Source organism: Canis aureus, chromosome 7 (assembly GCF_053574225.1).
Source record: "Canis aureus isolate CA01 chromosome 7, VMU_Caureus_v.1.0, whole genome shotgun sequence".
In the NCBI taxonomy this organism is placed as follows: Eukaryota; Metazoa; Chordata; class Mammalia; order Carnivora; family Canidae; genus Canis; species Canis aureus.
Genome location: NC_135617.1, coordinates 47365959 through 47388167, shown reverse-complemented (window position 1 = coordinate 47388167; position 22209 = coordinate 47365959). Strand labels below are relative to the sequence as shown.

The window sequence follows — 22209 nt, the reverse complement described above, 5'->3', positions numbered from 1 at the left end:
GCTAAACAGCATGCTACTAATATCCAATGGGTAAATTTGATTTTAATCAAAGAAGAGATAAAAAAATACCTTGAGACAAATGGAAATGGAAACACAGCAGTTTAAAACCTTTGGAATATAGGAAAAGCAGCTGTAAAATGAAGCTGATAGTGATACAGGCTTAGCTTGAGAAACACGAAAAATCTTAATAAACAATCTAACTTTATACCTAAAGGAACTAGAAAAAGAAGAACAAACAAAGGCCAAAGTTAGTAGAAGGAAGGAAATAAAAGATCAGGGTGGAAATAAATCAAATAGAGACTAAAAAAGTAATAGGAAAGATAAATGAAGGGATCCCTGGGTGGCACAGAAGTTTAGAGCCTGCCTTCGGCCCAAGGCATGATCCTGGAGTTCCGGAATCGAGTCCCACATTAGGCTCCCTGCATGGAGCCTGCTTCTCTCTCTGCCTGTGTCTCTGCCTTTCTCTCTCTGTGTCTCTTGTGAATAAATAAATAAAATATTAAGAAAAAAGGAAAGATAAGTGAAATTAAAAGCTGATTCTTGGAAAAGATCAACAAAATAAATAAACCTATAGCCCTATTCATCAAGAAAAAAAGAGACTTAAAATCAGAAATTAAGGAAGTTACAATTGACACCACAGTAATACAAAGGATTTTAAGAGACTGCTATGAAAAATTATACAATAATGAATTGGACAACCTAGAAGAAATGAATAATTTTCTAGAAACTTGCAGTCTTCTAAGATGGAATAAAAAAGAAATAGAAAATTCCAGCAGACTGATTACTAGTAATGAAATTGAATTGGTAATCAAAAAACTCCAAGCAAACAAAAATCCAGGACCAGATGGCTTCATAGGTGAATTCTACAAAAAATTTAAAGAAGAGTTAATATATATCTTTTTCAAACTACTCTGGAAAACAGAAGAGGAAATAGAACTTCCACATTGATTATACAAGACCAGCATGACACTGATAGCAAAACCAGACATAGACAATACAAGTAAAGGAAACTGTAGATCAATATCCCTGATGACCATAGATGCAAAAACTTCAACAAAATTTTAATAAAGTGAATTCAACAATACATCAAAAAGATCATTCGCCACAATCAAGTGGAATTTATTTCAGGGATGCAAGGATGGTTCAATATTTGTAGATCAATCTATGTGATAACACTACATTGATAAAATGATGGATAAAAATTATCATCTCAATGGATGCAGAAAAAGCCCTTGACAAAATTTAGCATTCATTCATAATAAAAACAGTTAACAAAGTGGATATAAAGTAAACATATTTTAACATAATAAAGGCCATATATGACAAACACATAGCAAGCATCATACTCAGTGGTGAAAGGCTGAAACTTTTTCTCTAAAATCAGGAACAAGACAAGACGGTTCATTCTCACTTTTTTTCAACACAGTACTGGAGGTTCTACCACAGCAATCAGACAGGGAAAAGAAATACAAGGATAAAATAAAACCATCACTGTTTACAGATGACATAATACTATATGTAGAAAACTCTAAGGATTCCATCAAAAAACTATTGGAATTATAAATGAATTCAAAAGAGTCATAGGATACAAAATCAATATATAGAAACCTGTTGTAATTTACAAAAGTAGTAATGAACTATCAGAAAGAGAAATAAAGAAACAGTACCATTTACAATTGCCTTGAAAAGAATAAAATATCTAGGAATAAATTTAACCAAGGAAGTGAAATATCTGTACTCTGAAAACCATTGCATTGATGAAAGTAATAAAAGATGACACAAATAACAGAATGATATACCATCCTTATGGATTGGAAGAATTAATATTATTAAAATGTCCATACCTACAGATTCAGTGCAATGCCTATCAAAATACCAATACTATTTTTCACAGAACTAGAACACATAATCCTAAAATTGTGTGGAACAACAAAAGACACTGAATAGTCATAGCAACCTTGAGAAAGAACAAAACTGTAAAGATATCATAATCCAGATTTCAAACTATACAATAACATTATAGTAATCAAAACAGTATGGTACTGGCACAAAAATAGGCACATAGATCAATGGAACAGAATAGAGAACCCAGAAACGATTGGTGTATGGTATACCATACCATATGGTATGGTAAATCTGCAGCAAAGGAGGCAAGAATATATACTATGGCAGAAGACAGTCCCTCAAATAAATTTTGTTGGAAGAATTGGATAGCTACATGCAAAAGAATAAAACTAGACCACTTTGTTACATCATATACAAAAATAAACTGAAAATGAATTAAAGATCTAAATGTAAGATCTGACGCCATATAACTCCTGATAGAAAACATAGGTAGTAATCTCTTGGACATTGACCTTATCAATATTTTTCTGGATATGTCTCCTCAGGCAAAGGAAACAAAAGCAAAAGTAAACAATTGAGACTACATCAAAATAAAAAGCTTTTGCACAGAAAAAGAAGCCATCAATGGAATGAAAAGGCAATCTACTGGATGCTCATGCTTTATTTTCTCTCAAATAAATAAATAAATAAATAAATAAATAAATAAATTCCTTCGAAAATACTCTATCCATTTTTACCATTTGTTTATCTGGGTTTTCTTTTGTCTATCTGTTTTTATAGTGCCTTTTAAGCACCTATCATTTATTTTTTTACCATTTAATCCTATACAGGCTGTTCTGTTACATGCTAATAATAATTATTATTTTTTGAGTGTAGTTGACACACAGTGCTAAATTAGTTTCAGGTATATGGAATAGTGGTTCAACTTCTCTGTGCATTGGGCTTTGCTTATCTCAATTGTAGCTACCATCTACCTGTCAGCACTATTACAATATCACTGACTGTATTCCTTGTGCTGTTCCTTTATTCCCATGATTCACTCATTCTGTGACTGGAAGCATGTATTTCCTACTCTCCTCAACCCATTTTGCCCATCCCCTCAGCTCCCTTCCCTTTGGCCATTATCAGTTTGTACTCTGTGTTTATAAGTCTGATTCTGATTTTTTTTTTAAGTTTCCACATATAAGTGAAATCGTGGTATTTGTCTTTCTCAATCTGATTTATTTCACTTTGTATAATACCTTCTAAGTCCACCCATGTTATCACAAATGGCAAGATCTCATCCTTTTTATGGCTGTGTATTATTCCAGTGCATGTGTGCATGTGTGCATGTGTGTGTGTGTGTGTGTATCATATTTTTTTATCCATCCTACTATCAATGGACACTTAGATTGCTTCTATATCTTGGCTATTATAAATAATACTACAATAAACATGGGGGTGCATATATCTTTTAGAATTAGTGTCTTTGTTTCCTTTGGGTACTCAGTAGTGGAATGATTGGATTATATGTTATTCCCATTTTTAGTCCTTTGAGGAACTTTCATACAGTGTTCCACAGTGGTTGTACCAACTTACATTGCCACCAACAGTGTATGAGGGTTCATTTTTCTTCACATTCTTGCCAACTTTTATTTCTTTTCTTTCTGATAATTATGTTATTAGGAAAACCTGTGAAATAAAACAATGACATAATTAAATTAATAGGGAAAAGTGTGTAGAAGATCTCATTTATAAACTATAGTTTCAGTGTCAGATTTTTAGTGGTACATTTCAGTAACAAAGATATAGCTATAACTGTACATGTGCAACCTAAACACTATGCAGTCAACCCAGTATTTGATTACATCCATCCCTTGCTATTATTAACATAGCATTTCTTAAACATTCTTATCTCTTGTATCTCCTGTGGTTAAGAGAAACAAAGCACCGAAGCACTCAAATGAAGGGTTTAGGCTTTTAGTGTTGATGCTGCTTCTGAATTTTGATCATCCATGACATCTGGCAGGATGCAAGTTTTTACCCTAATTAATGCTTTACCAATATTCTTTGGTAAGTTGTCAAAATTCTTGCTCTGACTCAGGAGAAGTGTGGATATAGTATACTTCTAAATTGTGTACATTCTATTAGTTACTATGAATATATTTTATCTTCAGGGAATGTTGGGAATCTCCTCTAAAAGGCTGAGCTATTCATGATTTCATTAAATAGCAAGAAAGGGAGAAGTGAACTGCTTCTTGAGGGCAATCTATAGCTATCTCTCATCTACCACAATTCCTGATATGGGTAGGTGTGTCATAAGCAATGGGTGTATGTGGCATGTATTGTTATTGCCTCCTAATGTTTAACACCAGACAGCTGATGTAACTAATTGATCAGGAACTTTATATATGGGCATCCCAGGTTGGCTCAGCGGTTTAGCGCCGCCTTCAGCCCAGGGCCTGATACTGGAGACCTGGGATCGAGTCCCACGTCAGGTTCCCTGCATGGAGCCTGCTTCTTCCTCTGCCTGTGTCTCTGCCTCTCTCTCTGCATGAATAAATAAATAAAACCTTTTTTAAAAAAAGAATTATATTTCTATGCCAGAAACTATTCTTAGCAATTTATTTATATTAACAACACTATGAGGAAGGTAGTAAAATCATCCCCACTTATAAATGAGAAAACCAAGGTACACATAAGTTAAATTATTAAACCAGGAATACATAGCTAGTAAACTATGCCATCTGGTTATAGAGCCCACATTTTTAACTACTATGCAGTATTCCATCGCTATATGTAAAATAGTCTGACTCATTTGGAAGAGATAGATTTAATAAGTACAAAAGAAAAACAGTAATATATTGGGCCCAATTCAACCATGGAGATAAAATACTTTCTGGAATAATTGAACATTAGTTTTAAAATGAGAAGAGAACAGCTTAGATATTATCTTATTCATTTAATGGTTGTGTGAACTTGTTCAAGACACTTCAGATAAACATTTCAACGAATGCTGTAAGAGTTTTATATACTTAATTGCATGATAATCCATAGAGAAATACTAAGTTTTTATTGCCATTTATAAAATAGAGCACTGCACTATAAATTGGAAGCCAACTCTAACTCTTATCTTGCAGTAGTTGATTATGATTGGATAAATCATTTAAAATTTTATCTTATTTCTCCATTTATAAAATAAGAACAAAATTTTAACCTTATCCTCTAAAATTATCACAGGGATGTTGGAAAGAAAAATGAGAAAGTAAATGGAAGTACTTTGAAAAGGTAACCTATAAATCCTAACTGGTGGCATTGCTACAAATAGAGCTTAAAATATTAAGTTCTATGTGATATTTAGATCCTTCTTAGGGTCTCTTTTATTTTCAAGTAGGGGTTGGTATGGAGAAAAGTTGGTGGTTATTCAAGTCATAGAATTTCTGTTTTAGGTGGGAGGCTATATGATCTGTTTTATGTACTTTTTCTTTATCATTTACATTAACTTTTCTGAAGTTTCAAAATAGGAATCCAGGCATAATAATGTTTTAAAACATTTTAATATATTTGACATATATATGTATACACATTACACATATATGTATATATATACACATTTGCAAATAGATATTTTCACCTTTAGAAAAGGCACTTTTGGAAGTTGATTTGATTCAAACCCTACATTTTGTGATTGACAGTAATATAACTTGTTGTCATTTAAACACTATTACAAGGTGAGGATAGAACCAAATATTCTCAAATTGAATCCAGGGCATTTTCCACAGTCTATGGTAGTCTTTATATTTTCTATGAATGTTCTGACATACTATTTTTTTTCTTTGATTTTTACCCTTTCTTTTCACTTCCTCCCATTTACTCCACTCCTTTTTTCATCTTTAAATTTCCCCTCTCCCTTATTGTCATAATAACTTGCAGGTCAGAAATTTTTTAAATGCAGTCAAAATTAATCTCAGAAAATGAAATTTCCACCCCATTCAAATTTTGGGTAAAAATATACCATAAAGAGCCCAGATTAGGTTTCTTATGTACTTGGGAACATCTATGACTATGAGGCAAGTAGTGGTTTCCCCATGATAGACATTGCAATGCTCTAGTTTAGATTTTTATTAAGAAGTGCATAGAATCCACATGTCAGCTTCCAAGTAGATAGATCACTTATGGATATAGATTTCCCAGGAAATCATGGTCTTCTTAAAACCTGTATTTCCCCATGACCATGAACAATGAGCCCTTTTCTTAAGTTCTTATGTCCAACTATGGCTAGAGAGGTTACTTTGTTTAACCTTCCGTAGCTTTCAGCATTCTTTGAACACAGATGGATGACAAGATTTGATATGCTCTAACATCTAGCCTACTGATAGATATAATGAAAATATTATATTTCTCTTATTTTAAAAGAAGTTTGTATAGGAGTTATATGAGGACAGGATATACACCCTCTTTGGATTATTTTCCTTCTATTTTAAAAGTTTAAATTAGTGTAGTGGCTTGTTAGATAAGTAATAATTTTATTTTATTTTTTTTAAGAGTAATAATTTTAATAAATAGTTTATTTCTTATAATTTCACTTTAAAATAGAACCATGATAGGAAGGGATGGATAGAGATTATGATTAAGGAATTGGATGGGTGAATATAGACTTATTTGCCAAATTACATGTTAGTACTACAGGCACTAACTGTAGTACCTTGAAACTGTAATAAGGAAAGTACAGGACCAATAAACTGAAGTTAAAAATTTACCTAGTGAGTAATTTATTGAGGTCACAGTTCTGGTGAACTTTGTTACAACAGCTAGGCCAGGCCTTTCTAAATTACATGATACTTTCTATAATGATTTGACTCCATTATCAGTGACTGAATATTAAATAGGATGTCCAAGGGCCTTACCTGGTAGGATAATCTGTTACTTTTTCATAAGGTTCATAAACAGGCCTGGCTTCTATGATGAACACTGGTAGAAAATCTACTTTTGAGTAAGACTTCTTAAGAAGAAAAATACTTGTGGCGTAGGTACACTTTTGAAAGGGAAGTGACATTAGCAGTGCTTATCAGTTTGTTATGAAAATTTAATGGAACTTATGATATAAAATGAAATATTGGATGAACTTCTGACAGGTTGTCTTTAATGACAGTCAGGATACAAATAACTCATTCTAGAGACCATTTACCTAAGGCTTTTAAATTAAATTTTCTAAGTGCCTTGCATGTTCAACTGTACATTTAAAGCAAGTGGTATTCCAATTCAGGGAAATGAAACCACTTATAGCCATAAAATAATATATTCAGATTGGCCTTTCAATAAAGGGGTGAGTATGCCAAAAATTTGAAGGGTATTACTGTAAATAAAAATCTTTATTAAGAACTAAAGAGTGCAAATTGATGTTAAAGGTTGTCGTCCTTGCTGGCACATGATAAAATACAATAATGATAATATGAAAATACTCTTTAGGAAGGAGGATATTCTGAAATAATACAGAACTCTAGTCCTGTAGACAAGAAAATATAGCTCTATGCCTTTCATGAGGATGGTCTAGTAGATTAAAGTGATGGGTTATTTCAGTTGTAGGGCCATGTGAATGAGGTCCAGGCGTGAAGGCCAAGGGTCAGCAGTTCACTATTAGGTTTATCTGTTCTTTCAGAAATTTTATTTTTAACTCTAGAAAGGACTTTTTGTTCACAAAATATTTGTACCTAAGTCAGTTGGTTAGTGTTTATTGCCCACAGAATGTTTTGGCAAATATACTGCTGGATCTAAGGAAAATTGCTTATTAGTATAGATGAGATTAGTATTCTTCTCTCAATTATTTTCTGTATCTTTTCTTCCCTTTTAATTCACCCTTCTTCCTCCATACCCATAAACACTAGTCCTCTGATTTTCTCTTTTCTCTCCTATAATGGAATTAATAGAATACTAAAGCAGACCTAAGGAGTTAGTGACTTTAAGTGACATCTGTTTCTCTTCATCCGTCCAGGGATACTGGCCTTTTAAAAGAGCAGTCAATGCTTTCCTTGAAAGAGAACAACTAATAGTAGTATACCCATTTTCTGTATTATAAAATTGAACTTGATGGAGAATAAACCACTTATTCAAGATCACACAGAAAATTGCAGAGCCAGAATTTGTACACACAACCAATTAACTCCCAGGCTCTTGAACACTAAGCTCTGTTATCTCCCAATCTCTGGCAGCTAGATTGCAGGAGATTCCTTGCACAGGAAGATGAGGAAGAGTTTCTAGTCTCTCACAGACTTGTACTCTGTACCCACCAAATTTGCCTGCATATGAGAGCCCTTCTTCTTTAAATCTGCAGCAAGCCTTCATCCTTATGAATTTGACTCCTCTGCATTCCCTAATTCTTGTCATTCTCTTAGGTTATTACTCTCTTGGGGTGACCCATGCCCCAGTTTTACCCCTTTGGTTTAATTACCCTGCTCTTACCTGACTTGAGAAATTCTGAGGGTACAGCAAGGACAGAAACAGAGTGTGTAGAAGATGCTTTTGCATGAGTTGTTTGTTCTTACTGATGAAATTAAACACTTCAGTATCCAAGGAGAAAGTATGATATATAAGAATTTATAACTTGGGAATCATTTTTATCTGTTTTTCTCTATGTCCCATGTTCAGCTGAATCCAAGGCTTTAGTTATTTTGGACAAGTCACAGTAACCTTTAATGAAGGTTTCTTCCATCATAGGAGGGAAGAAAAAGTCCTCTATAGAAGGAATAACCTTATAAAAATGACTTCAGACTTTATTTGCTAACATATTAGTCAGGGTTCTCCAGAGAAACAGAATTAATAGGATGTATATATACATGTCTTTATATATACAATATCTTTTATAAAGAGACTGATTATAAGCAATTAACTTATGTGATCACAAAGGCCGACAAATCCTAAGATCTGTAGGTTGAGTCAGCAAGCTAGAAACCTAGGAGAGCTGATGGTTTACTTCCAATCTGAGTCTGAAGACATGTGAATCAGGAGAGCCAATGTTTTAAATTCCAGTCCAAAGGCTGGCAGGCTTGAGACCCAGGAAAAGCTAGTGTCTCAGAGTCCAAAGACTGGAAAAGGCTCATGTCCCACTCAAGGCAGCCAGCCAGGCAGGAGTTCTCTTCTATTTTGAGGGGGGTAATCCTTTTAATCTATTCAGGTCTTCAACCAATTGCATGGAGCCCACCTATGTTAGGGAAGGTATTGGCTTTACTCAATCAACCAATTTAAATGTTAATCTCACTCAATAACCCTCATAGAAACCCTCATGGAAACCGTCATAGAAATCTCACGGAATAACCTTCATAGAAACACTTAAGATGGCTGAACAAATATCTGGGCACCCTGTGGCCCAGTCAAATTGACACATAGAATTAACTATCATATGTAATATTTCCATAAATGAGTAATGTTTCTTCATTTCTATGTTCTGCCACTCTCATAGCTATAAGTAGAATGAGCATTTATTTTAGTTAATGGATTCAGTAATGCTTGATTGTTCCATTAGTAGTGTCTCCTTTTTTTTAAAAAAAAGATTTTATTTATTTATTCATAAGAGACACACACACACACAGAGAGAGAGAGAGAGAGAGAGAGGCAGAGACACAAGCAGAGGGAGAAGCAGTCTCCATGCAGGGAGCCTGAGGTGGGACTCCATCCTAGGTCTCCAGGATTACAGCCTTGGCTGAAGGCGGTGCTAACCGCTGAACTACCCGGGCTACCTATAGTAGTGTCTCCTTTTTCTTGCAAAAGCCTGGGTAATATAAACACCCTACTTATACAGGAGTTTTCCAGGGCTTAAGCTATTTTTTTTTTTTTTACAATATGTAGCTTAAAATAATTTTATTTTTGTCTCCAAGTAAATCTACCAATATTTCTCTTGTCACATTTGCAGTTTTGTCTCCACTCTTCTCTGAGTTTATTGCTTCTGACCCCACTTCTATTTTTGATTGTGGACTTTCTTTCCTTCTTTCTCATTCTGCATGTACACATCCATTTAATCATTTAATCAATGCCTGTGAACTTTAATTGGCTGCCAGGGGATTGGTTTCCTTCATGTCTATCAATTAATGCCAGTTATAATTTGTCATATTCAATCAATGCTAGAAAAGTTTGAGAAGGTGAGATTAGCAGGCACATTACTCTTAACCAGATTTTTAAAATATATAATGCTAATTTTATAGCTTTAGCTATTACAGAAAAGCATCCACATTTATCTTTTGTGGTAGTGGCTAAGCTGATTAGTGCACAGAACTAATGAAATCGATAGCCTTGTCTCCCTTCCTAAGGCTGTCCATTGTCCTGGCCTTATCTCTAGCCAAGGCCTGTGTCTGTAGTCCTCCCTCACATCACCAATGAGAATGTGGTTGTTCACAGGGGGCTTGGGTGAAAAAAGAGAGGATCAACTTCTTTTCTGCTACTAACTAAACAACTCATGGCAAGCACTGGGGGAGGTGGATAGGGCTCAGCAGGACAATCTTCTTATGTTAAGGTCGCAAGTTATTAAATATTCTCCATAGGAAGGTGATTGGATTAAATAATTAGTGAATGTAAAGTGCTTAAATTGCTAATTATTATGCTTTGTGAGTCTACTTTGCAGATGATCTGTAGTCAGTGAATCTATCATGAGGCAAGGGGTTCATGATGATGTTCTCTCTCATTTATCTCCACTCCCCCATGAGTATTTATAATTATATCGTGGATGGGTTTTGGTACCTTATAGCATTTACAAATGTAATATACCATTGTGACTTCTTAAGCTTTGGTACCTAAGAAAAACAGGGCAAGATAGCTAAGGAAATCTTTTCAGGGGAAAAGGGAGATTAGAAACACCAGATAGCAGATTGCTCACACTATTAATCATATGTCACCATACCAATGTTAAGAACTATGAGCTTGTGCTGTATAGGGGTAAACCTAGAAATAGGGCTCAGCCACTGATAAGTCTGTTATGGGCTACTTGTTCCAAAAATTCAACTTAATCTCCTGTTGTAGCATGGAGATTTGAAAGGTAGAAAAGCAATTAATCCTGTCCTGGAAGATCAGGCTCTTCTCCATTAAGGAATTATAGCCAGCTCTAGAGATGATTTAAGAAGCTATCTGACATACACAGTATGTAAAATTGAATAATCCATAGCCAATCATATTAGTGTGGTTTTCAATAGATTTTAAATAATTCATCTTTGTTAATAAGTTTACTGTGTTTAGTAGCCCCGCCCTTACTGTGCAAGCCACAAAGAAACATGATAAATTTTAAATAATAGCACTCACTCCAAAGTTGGCATGGAATTAATAAAAAGCACTTGATACTACTTTTAAGTAAAGATCTTTTGAATATTGGTAGGAGAGGATGATGAAATTAAAAGTATGACATAGAGTGTAGAAACGTCACTATATTCCTTTAGCCTGTCATTACTCTACCTCTTTCCCATGTACAATTTGAAAAGGAAAAAAAAAAAGGTGGGTAAGCCAGTGATGGGTAAGCCAGTGAGAAATCATTTTGTATGTCTGTGCTGGCTCAAGTCTCAAGAAAGCTCTGATTCTGTGTGCAGAATTAGGAGAAATGGACTCTTGGGGTGCCTGGGTAGCTCAAAGTGTTGGACTCTGGATTTCAGCTCAGGGTCATGAGTTCAAGCCCCACTTTGGGCTCTGTGCTGGGTGTGGAGCCTATTTTTTAAAAAAGAGACAAACTATAAGAGACTATTAATCATGAAAAAACAAACTGAGGATTGCTGGAGGGAAGGGGGATAGGGGGACTGGGTAACTGGGTGATGAACATTAAGGAGCCCTAGAAGACTGATGAATCACTGACCTCTACCTCTGAAACCAATAATACATTATGTTAATTAATTGAATTTAAAGAAAATAAAAAATAAAAAAAGCCAAAAATTAAAAAAAGAAATTAAAAAAACCCCAAGAGATGGACTCTTGAGAGGGGGAGGGGAAGGAAAAGAGGGAATGGGAATGGAGCAAGGAGGGAGAGGGGAGGAGAAAGTCTAATTAACTTTCTGCATCTTAGCTAGAGGAAAGAGAGCAACATCACAACCTCCTTAGGCTATTGGAAAAGGTAGGAGGGGCTAGACTAGAGCTGGAAGTAATGAGGGTGAATGTGGCTCTGAGAGGCAGTATATTCAATGGTTGAAAGAAAGCATGGAATCTGAATCCAGACTGCTTCAGGTCATGAACCGAACTCTCACAGGTACTAGCTATATGTCCTTAGGTAGACTTATTTAATCTTCTTGGGCCTCAGTTTATTGATCTGTAAAATGGGGATGGTATTAGATTGCTATGAAAATTAAAGTACCTAGAATAATATATGGAACATTATAAGCACTGTATAAATGTTTGTCTTATATAAAAGTAATACTAAGATTACTCTTGCTAGTAAAATTAAATTGTTACTAAATAAAAATATAAAAGTTACTATTATCAAAGACCATGAAAGATATGTAAGATCTAATTTCTAAGAGAACTAGTGGACAAATTAACTGTGCTTAACAATTAAGCAATTAATTATTCCCTAGTTAACTTTTTGGAAAAACAATGTGGTACAGCGGAAGGAGAACAGCTTTAGAGACCAAGCACCTGAGTTCAGATAGGGACTCTGCCATGGGTATGTTCCAGATTGGAGCCCTCTTCTCCCACAGACTTACTTTTTCTCTCATAGACCCCTCTTCCTCCCCCCTTCCCTTCCCTTCCCTTCCCTTCCCTTCCCTTCCCTTCCCTTCCCTTCCCTTCCCTTCCCTTCCCTTCCCTTCCCTTCCCTTCCCTTCCCTTCCCTTCCTTCTTCTTTTCTTTTTGAAGTAGGGGAGGGGCAGAGAGACAGAGAAAATCTTAGGCAGGCTTCAGGCTAAGTTGGGAGCCTGACATGGGGCTTGATCTCAGGACCCTGAGATCATGACCTGAGTTAAAATCAAGAGTTGGACACTTAAGCAGGTGCCCCCTCATGACTGTCTTTCAATCAGTAGTACCAACTGTGATTTTCATTTCTTCCTGAATTGAGCTCTAGTCAGGTGGAGCCAAAGTGTCCCATGAGGAACCTCATCGTGCACTGTTATTTCACTTGAATGGAAGATCTGATATTCCTCTGTTAGATTAATTTTCTTAAAGCACCGGTCCTTATGATTCTGTTTCTCTTGTGTTTGACAGTCTTCAATGTCAATTGACTTTTGACAAAAGTCAATTTTTGAAGGGTGCTCCAGACTTTTCATGATATGCTTTCAGTTTAACTCCTCAGCTTTATTATGTACCTTGTTGATGCAACCAAACTAAGCCAAATTAAACTCCTCCTCTCCCCATTGCTCATGCTTCTCTTTTTCTCTCCTTGCCTTCCTAGTCTTCACCACCCAGTTATATATTGGCCTTTCTGAAGTTTTTGCTCCTGTTTCTGATTTTTCCATAGTTCTAAGCTCCCTTAAGATGCTGTATACATTTTAGTTGATCTTACAATATGGCAATTATTATTATTGTTTTTAAAATTTCTTATTTATTTATTTTAGAGAGAGAGTATGTGTGTATGTATGTGTGTGTGGGGGGGAGGGGCGGAGAAAGGCAAAGGAGGAGGGAGAGGGAAAGGGAAGAATCTCAAGCAGAATCCATGCCCCAGGGCCTGCTGTGGGGCTAAGTCTCACAACTCTGAGATCATGATCTGAGCTGAAATCAAGAGTTGGATGCTTAACTGACTGAGACACCCCAGCTCCCCAGTATAGCAATTATTATTATAGCTATGCGGGCAAATGTCTTGTCTCTGCTACTTGTACCTAAGTCTTACATGGTTAGGCTGTGTTTTTATCATCTTGGTATTCCCTGAATTTTTTTAAGGTTGTGCCCTAAACTTAGTAGGCCCTCAGATATGTGATGACGAAATACATTAATGAGTAAATGCCATTAATAGTGTGACCTAGAAAATCTCATTTTTAGATTAAGTTTTTTATTTACAAAATAATAAAATTGAAGGAAAGTCTCCAGCTCATTTTTATGTTTCCTTCCATCTTATGAAGTTTATGATTCTAAATCATTCCATGTCGTAGTATAAAGAGAAACTGCAGGATGTTGGAAATAAGCACAAAAATCTCTTTGAATATAATTACCATGTCAGTTTTCCCAGCTTCACACTTTTATTATTTTTAATTCCTTGCTAATGTTAGCATATTAAGCAAAATTCCATTATTGTTCATAATGAAATTAATAAAAAAAAGTTTTGTCAAATAAACAAATGCATAATGGGATTTTCAGTGGCTGATAGAATCTGTTTATACCAGGGTTTTCATGCTCTGACAGATATTACCAAAGTTTTGGGCTGTTCCTGTGTGTTAAGAAGTTTGGAGCTTATGTATTTATTTTTATTTCAGTTTTAGATTAGTTGATTATTGTTAGTGGTGCTTTCCCTTTTTAAATATCTTTAGTTTTTTCATCCTATATTTTCACTGTTTTATTACCAGCTACGTCCAATCTCCTGCAGAGATGTACTAGTTCACTGTTGCTGCTGTTGTCCAGGACTAGTGATGGTACCTTACAGAGTTTTCCATGTTTATAGTGAGTGTGATGCACTCTGTATCTTTGAACACATAAGGGATGTGATGAGATCTGGAGAATAACTGAATCTGTGGAATAGCAAGTTACTTTCTAATGACATTTTATCGTATTTTTAAAGAATATTATGATGGGATGTCACTTTGAGTCATCATTCAGTTAAACAGATTACATGCATTTGAATTCTTGACTTGGTATGAAAGTTCTGTTTCACTTGGCATTTCACTGAATGTTTGAATTTAAAAGTTTTATTACCTAATGTACAAGCAAAATCATTCATGCTCATCTTGCATCCTACCTGAGAGGGATGATAGGAATTTCTGTAAGTGTGTTTGTGGCAAGAGTGATATTTTGAGATCATTTTATCATACGAATTGATGTTTATGTATACACGACTCTCCATGTATAGGAAATTATTATGTTTTATCAGGAAAGAATTGTCATTGATGATTCCAGTTCCTTCAGAGGCTGGAATAATTCAACATTCACCTTATAATTGCTTTGTTTTCTTTGCTTTGCATTATAAGAATTGTTCTCTTCTAGTTATAATTGTAAGGCTGTTTTGCCGTTCTTATAATTTCTGAACACTCTTAAGCATATATAAACATCTTATGTATTTTTTAATATATAGGGAAGAGAATAAATATTTAACCAATTGCTTAAACTTTAATTCTTAGAATATTATGTTTATCTTATATCAATTATTTAAAAACATTATTTGTATTGGAGTGCCTAGCTGACTCACTCAGAGGAGTATGTGACTCAATCTCAGGGTTGTGAGTTTGAGCCCCACATTGGGTATAGAAATTACTTAAATGAATACACTTAAAAAGTATTAGAGGGCAGCCCTGGTGGCGCAGCGGTTTAGCGCTGCCTGCAACCCAGGGCATGATCCTGGAGTCCCGGGATCCACGTCAGGCTCTCTGCATGGAGCCTGTTTCTCCCTCTGCCTGTGTCTGTGCCGTTCTCTCTCTCTCTCTCTCTTTCTGCATCTCTATGAATAAATAAATAAAATCTTTAAAAAAATTAAAAAGTATTAGAAAGTGATTTGTATAGTCAAGATCTTTTCAATTCCCAAGCTTATTGACCCTATATTTAATAACAAGAGGAATTCTGACTTTACTAACATTTGTCACTTTTCAAAATAATCAGGGAAATTCTAGCTGGTGTGTTGGGGCTCTACTCAATAGCATGCATTGGGGAAACAACTCTATTTTTCTTTTCACTGTCTTTAGAATCACATGGTTGAGTCTCCCTTTCATGGCCTTGAATGATACTGTGGCAAATTTCCTAGCTTTTTAGTCACTTTGAAATACAGAATAACCTTTTTTAGATATTGAGTAACCTGTGTAATCCAAATAAAAAAAAATTCATTTCATTTACCGTTTAAAGCTTCTCCTCCAGTGTTCATGCCCGCCAACCCCAGTTAGGTATAACCCAGGTTCCATAGCTGGCAGCAGTGAGGGAAGGGAGTAAAGCATAGCCTGCTCCATCACTGAGTTTGTCCTACTTTTCCATACACTTGTTAACTGTTGCTTCTGGTTCCGTAAGTGGGCAGGGAGGAGGAACTGGAAGGAAAGGGCAAGATCTTACTTGGTTGTTGCTGTTAGAATCTGGCATTGAGGCTCTCACTGTGGCAGATATTTAAATGCTGACTCTTCTTCTCAAAGGATGCTTTAGTGGACTTTATAGAATCCTTCCCTCCATCCTCCTCTAACTTTCTCCTGGGACCTGTAGTCATGTAGTTTTCTCTACTTTCTGGCTGTCCTGAATGAACATCCATTCCTCAGTTCTTGCTCCTAAGGGTGTCCTCTGCACATCTTTGTTCTGGTAGGTGGTTTGTGTGAGTCTAGTACTGGTCACATGTGTGAAGCCCAGATACTTTCTTTCAGCCCCCAAGAAAACTCTGCACCTTCGTCCTTGTATCCTAACCTTGGACATGGAGTGAGCATGTGCCACTATAGCTCTATCTTTAATATTTGCTATCACGAACAATTAGAGTTGCCCTGCTTTTTTTTCAGGTGAGAAAATGCAAATGAAGGTCTCAAGAGAATTCTCTTTAATATTTCTGATTTAGTACTAACATTAAATGAACCTCTGAATTTTTATATCTGAATAAGCATGGGAGCTGGGGGCAAAGAGAGTGAGGGGAGGGGGTTTAAGATGTCATTTCCTTTTGAACTCATAACAGCTGAGGGAGAGCTACACCAGAATATAAAACAGTATTTTTAGGTACTAGCACCTATTTACAGTAGAGTACTTCAGATTTGAGGGAAGAAAAATTTTCTATTTAACATTTTGAGATAAACACTAAGTATATATACACATACATACAGAATAATCACAAATACACTAATAGTAAATGCAGACTGATACAAAAATGTTTTGTCTTGGTGACTCAAGTACTACTGATGTCATTGGTAGTGTGGTTTTCTATTTTATTACATTTCTGAATAAGACAAAGTGTAGTGATCTTGAATTTACGTGAGTTGCATTCCTAGAAAACATGGTGCATTTCAGAACCACACTGGATTTTCATTTCCAGCTATGACTGACTAAATTGTGGCAGTTGAAATTTCCTACCAAAATCCAGGTGATGAGAAAAAACTTTTCAAAAGCATCTCAGAAGTCACCAAGGGGGCCGGACTGAAGAGGCAAGATCCGGAGAGAAGGGAATACACTCTGTACTACCTTCCCCCTCAAGATGTCAGTTAACTCATGAACAGTGAATAGTGAGATCCTAAGAGGCTGAGCACAAACTGGCTGCCAACAAACTGAGAAACTAAGCAGGACTTTGGGAAGTCTCATGGTGATTGGGGGACAAAAATTAGAGTTCCCCAGGCTCTCATTTGGGACCCTGAAAGACTATTGTCTAGAAATAACAGAAATAAATCAGATCTTATAGAGAAGTGATACTTAGTTTTAATTAACTGAATACCTGATTTAAATCCTAGCCAAATGCTAAAATAAATCGTCTCTGGAAAAAAATAATATTCTGAGTTTCTATAGACTTTCAATCTAATGTCCAACATTCAATAAGAGATTATCTGGCATACTGACAAATGGGACCAAAAGAAAAAATAAACATTGAAGCCGGCTTACAAGTGATATAGATATTATATATATATATATATATATATATATATATATATATATATTTTTTTTTTTTTAAAGACTTTATTTATCTGAGACAGAGAGCACATGTACAAGTAGCAGGGAGGGACAGAAGGAGCAGGAGAAGCAGACTCCCTGCTAAGCGGAGAACCTGACCCCGGGCTCCATCCTAGGATACCCAGATCATGACCAGAGCCAAAGGTAGATGCTTAACTGACTGAATAATCCAGGTGCCCCTAGACATACATTTTAAAATAAAATAATGTAATCAAGAAAATGGAAGAAAAGATGTAGAGTTTTATCAGAGAACTATGCCCAACACACACACAGAGGCACATGCAGACATATACATACACACCCATGTATATTTGTATTATTAGTATTTTATAAAACAGAATTTCTAGGATTCTATAAACATAACCACAAGCAAACAGGTTTTATACCTATATGAATGTCTGGTGGGTATTTGAAAATCTTGTAGGATGTGGAAATATTTCTCATCATGTAGAACTATTCTGAATATTATAAACTATCTAGTGTCTAGTATCCCAGCTTGTCCAAATGCAAAATCACCTGACAATCATAGTGTCACTCCCATAAGTTTTCCAGATGCACTTTAGGGGAAGTATTGCCTCTATTTGAGAACCATGGTTTAGATGCTCAGTCCAGCCCCTTTCAAATGGGAGGGGTTCAGGGGTACATCCCAGAGAGCTGTGATTGCTATCCAAATATATACAGGTTATACAGCTGGTTATTTGAAGAGGTGAGGTTTGATCCTGGACTTCCTAACTCTTAATATAGTGCTCTTCTACAAATCTTCTGTTTCATGTAAGTATTATAGTTCTTGGGAGAACTGGCTTCGATTTCTGTGACAATCAGCAACTTGAAGATACACACACACATAGACATACAGATTAATGATACAGGTTACTTAAAAATCACTAATAATTGAAAACTATAAGTTGTTTTAAAACTCCCTTTGTTAAAATAATGCAAATTCCTTTCCAAAAGTTTGAAGTATGCTGGGACTTCTTGCTGAGAGTTTAAAGGCCTCAAAACACCTTACCCTGCTTCAGCTTAGGAAAATCAAAGGAATACTTCAAAGATCTCAAGTTTGAAAAATATCAGAAAGTCCTACTTGTAGAATAGTTCAAAGCAATCATAGGTGAATCATGAGGGATTTGAGCGGAAAGTTAGTATCCAAATATATTTTGCCTCTGAAATGCACATAGGCTTCTAAATTCGGTTGTATTAGCATTTTTATAAATTCTCTCACAACTCCACAGTTCTTCAGCATCCCCTGAAATCATAGCCTCTACTCCAGCTTTAATGTTGGGATAGCTGTCATGTCTCTCAGACTTCTGAGATATCTGGTTTCTATCCATTTGCTTTTTGCTTCTCTTACAGGTGGAAAATAGAACTTTTCTAAAAGATTTTATTTTTCTCTGCCTCTGTTTTTATAAGAAACTTCAGATTTGAATTTTTATCATTCCTCTCTCAAAACATACTGAAATTGTTGTCAATGATGGCTCTCTATTGGTAGTTCTTAAAATTAGTGCATCATTATTTATTGCTCTGGGTAGGTTTGTATGCAAGCTCCACTCTATTTCTTTTTCTTTTTCTTTTTTTCCTGGCAAAGTAGATTCCTACTATCAATGAATGAGATATATGTATGTATTTGTATGTGTGCTTGTGTGTGTGTCACTAGTACAAAAGTCCAGTAATGAGCACCCATGTCTACAGAAGATAGTTCCAGAGCCATTAATTCTCTTTATAAATGTACACAAAGTGAAATGGTTCTGTATCTATCACAGCATCATTGAATTCTGCCTCAATGAGTTCTTGCTATGGAGGCACTGTACCCTACAGAGGGATCAGTTCTTATTTGCTGCAACTCTGGGTGTGTCAGGAAGGCTTAGGAAACTGTGAACACAGATATCCCCCTTCAGCTCCTTACCATTTAGCAGTGTCCTAGGCAGTATTCTGTCTCTAAGATTTAATTTGTCTTCATTCTTCTACTCAACAAATATGCTTGAACGCTTGTCTAAATATAAAAGGCTCTTCTACAGGCATATATATGAATATTAGGTTTGTATTCAAATATTTCAGTCGTTAGCTTTTTAGATGCTTTTTGGAAGTCTGTACAAATCTTATTTCAGTCCTAATTCTTGGCCTAAGCCCTTTTATGTAGCTGTAGCACTGAAGTGAACCACATGTTCAAAGCAATTGTGAAGATAGAATTTAGGAGTATTGTAAAGGTCTCTGACTTCCTTCCTGCCCTACCTGCATTTCCCCCCCTCTCCACCAGTCTCCACATACTTCTCTTACCAGCTCATGAATATGATTATTTTGTTACCTTGAAATCATTTATTTGGCTCAAATTTTTTTTTTTTTTACTAAAAATTTAAGCCTATTATTTCATTGCCTGTTGCTATGACTTTGAACTTTCAGGAGAGCTTAAAGATTCTGGCCTCTTTGAGGAAGAATACCTCTTGGATAGGGAAGAAAGCACTGCTGTGGGAGGAAGCCAGGGGTACCTAGGCCATCTAGAATAGACTGTACTTATCACAGCATAACAAATTGTTGGTTTAGGGAGCTGTTATTAGAACTGTGGTTCTCACTTTGGGTTGGAAGTTATCTCAGGGAAGAGAGAAATATGTGGTCTGACTTCTTCATTAGGTTGGCTAGACTTCTAGTGTGTGCTAGTTCAGGCTAAAGGAAATTACCTAGAACACCAGATTCAACAAGCTTTTATTCTTTTCAGAATATGGAGTGAGTGGTGGACACAGTCTGTGGAAATAGAAGAGTAATGCATTTTTGCTCACTTTATCCTTATATTTTTCATTAATTATCTCTCTGTGTGGGATAGTGTTAGGTGATAGGTATAGACACTAGAATCATGCAGCCTGGTTTCAATTCCTGGCTGTGCCCCTTACACATGGTGTGACCTTGAACAGACTTGCCACATTGTACTTTAAAGCACTTCTAAGTACTGCCTCTAAAATGGGGAGTAATAACAGCAAAAGTAATTTTGAGAATTAAGTAAGAAAGTATATGGTCAGCATTTAGCATAGTTTGTGGAATAATGTTAGGTGTTAATTATATTCAAGTTTAATTTTCCTTTATAACTTTATTTAATTTCAAAATGTGGTTATTCGACATTGCCTTAGGCATTCCAAACATTTTTGATGGCTATTTATTGCAGTATTTTCTTAATCTTTTCACAACCTAGTGTATGATAGCTGTCTTTGGGATTTATTGGTTCCAGTGAATTACTTGCCTTTTCAGAGAACTTGCTAGCAACAGCATCTTAACATTACTTACTACCAACATTGTACAGATATACTTTGTGTTTTAGTTGTTTTGTTTTTATCAACTGCTAATCTTATGTTCTTTAATTTAAAAAAGATGAAAATGGTGACAAAAGCACAGACTGAGTTTAGTTTTCCAGCAAATCTTTTCTTTTGACTTTCAAATACAAAGTGTCCTAAAACTCTCATAAGTGCACTCATCTTCTATTTTCACTAAAGTTAGCTTTACAGAATATATCCTCCACCAACTCTTTCTTGGACTATTTTGAGTTATTATTTTTTAAAAGTTAATCATACCTGCTCTTCTTCCAAATACATCCACATTTATTAACTGAGACCTGGTCTCTGAACCCTCATTATCATTTCTGGCATATATTTCTAAAATGATGTGATTATTAAATGGGTTTGTGGTAGACCCAATTTAGTTTGGTTGCTTTACTATGGTGACTTCCCAGCTGGTCATGGATATGCTCCTGTCCTTGTTCAGGTAATGAACTCCACTCCTGGCTACAGGTGATCAACCTAGGCCAATCATAGTGTCTCCTATGGCCCACAAGTAATTATAGTATTCAAGAGGTAGTAATAACATCCAAATCTGACCATTCTTGCCTAGAAACTTTTCAACACAAGAAATAACTCTTATTTTTATTTAAAAATTTCTCTTTTCAGTAGCGTAAGATGTTATCTTAGAGCTGCCTGCAGTCATACTTCTCAGCCCCCTGGTGACAGCTGGCCCCAAGAGAAACAGATGAAATTTACAGAGGATGAGAGAGCATCTGGATGGCATTTGGGTCCTTGGAGCCACTGCATGAAGCCAGATCCATTTCTTGTCTTTTCACCCTGCAAATGTTCTGTTTAGGCTTAAGCTTAATTGGGTTGTTTACCGTGTAAAAGTAAAAAATTCTCACCAATACAATTCCTTTAATCTTCAGCCTCACAGTCAAAAAGGATCTTGATATTTTAAATTTAAACCTTAAGTAACTTATGAGTAAAGAGTGCTATGTTCAGCTATCCGGGGACAGAGAGAATTTATAAATTTTAGGAAATCCTTTTCCTATTAATTGTGTAAACTAAGTGTGGCAGTAAATGAAAAATTATGATGAGCTGAAACATAGCATGCATCCTTGCTGGGGAGTTGTGCGTAATATCCTGGACTTAGGTTCAGATCCTGATAAGCAGATCATTGCCTCGGTGGTCTTGAGCCCATCATTAATGGTTTTACTCTGTAAAATGAGGTTTAAAATGATCTCATAGTGTGGTCATGAGAAGTAAGAGAAGATGAATAGAGTTTTTTCCCTAATACAAATACAAATGTATCTTGTGTCTTTCTTCCCTTTTTGTTGGTATTTGAGTTTTGTTTTGGCTTCTTATTCTGCTGCAAATATGTATGCATGGGTGGGGGTTGGGGTGTGGTGAA

At 35.6% G+C, this 22209-nt stretch overlaps 1 pseudogene across 1 annotated transcript in view; it reads left to right on the top strand.

Moving 5' to 3' along the window:
- LOC144317312 (proteasome subunit alpha type-1 pseudogene) overlaps positions 1-22209 on the top strand; it is a 121219-nt pseudogene that overhangs the window by 80847 nt on the left and 18163 nt on the right. The window lies entirely within an intron of this gene.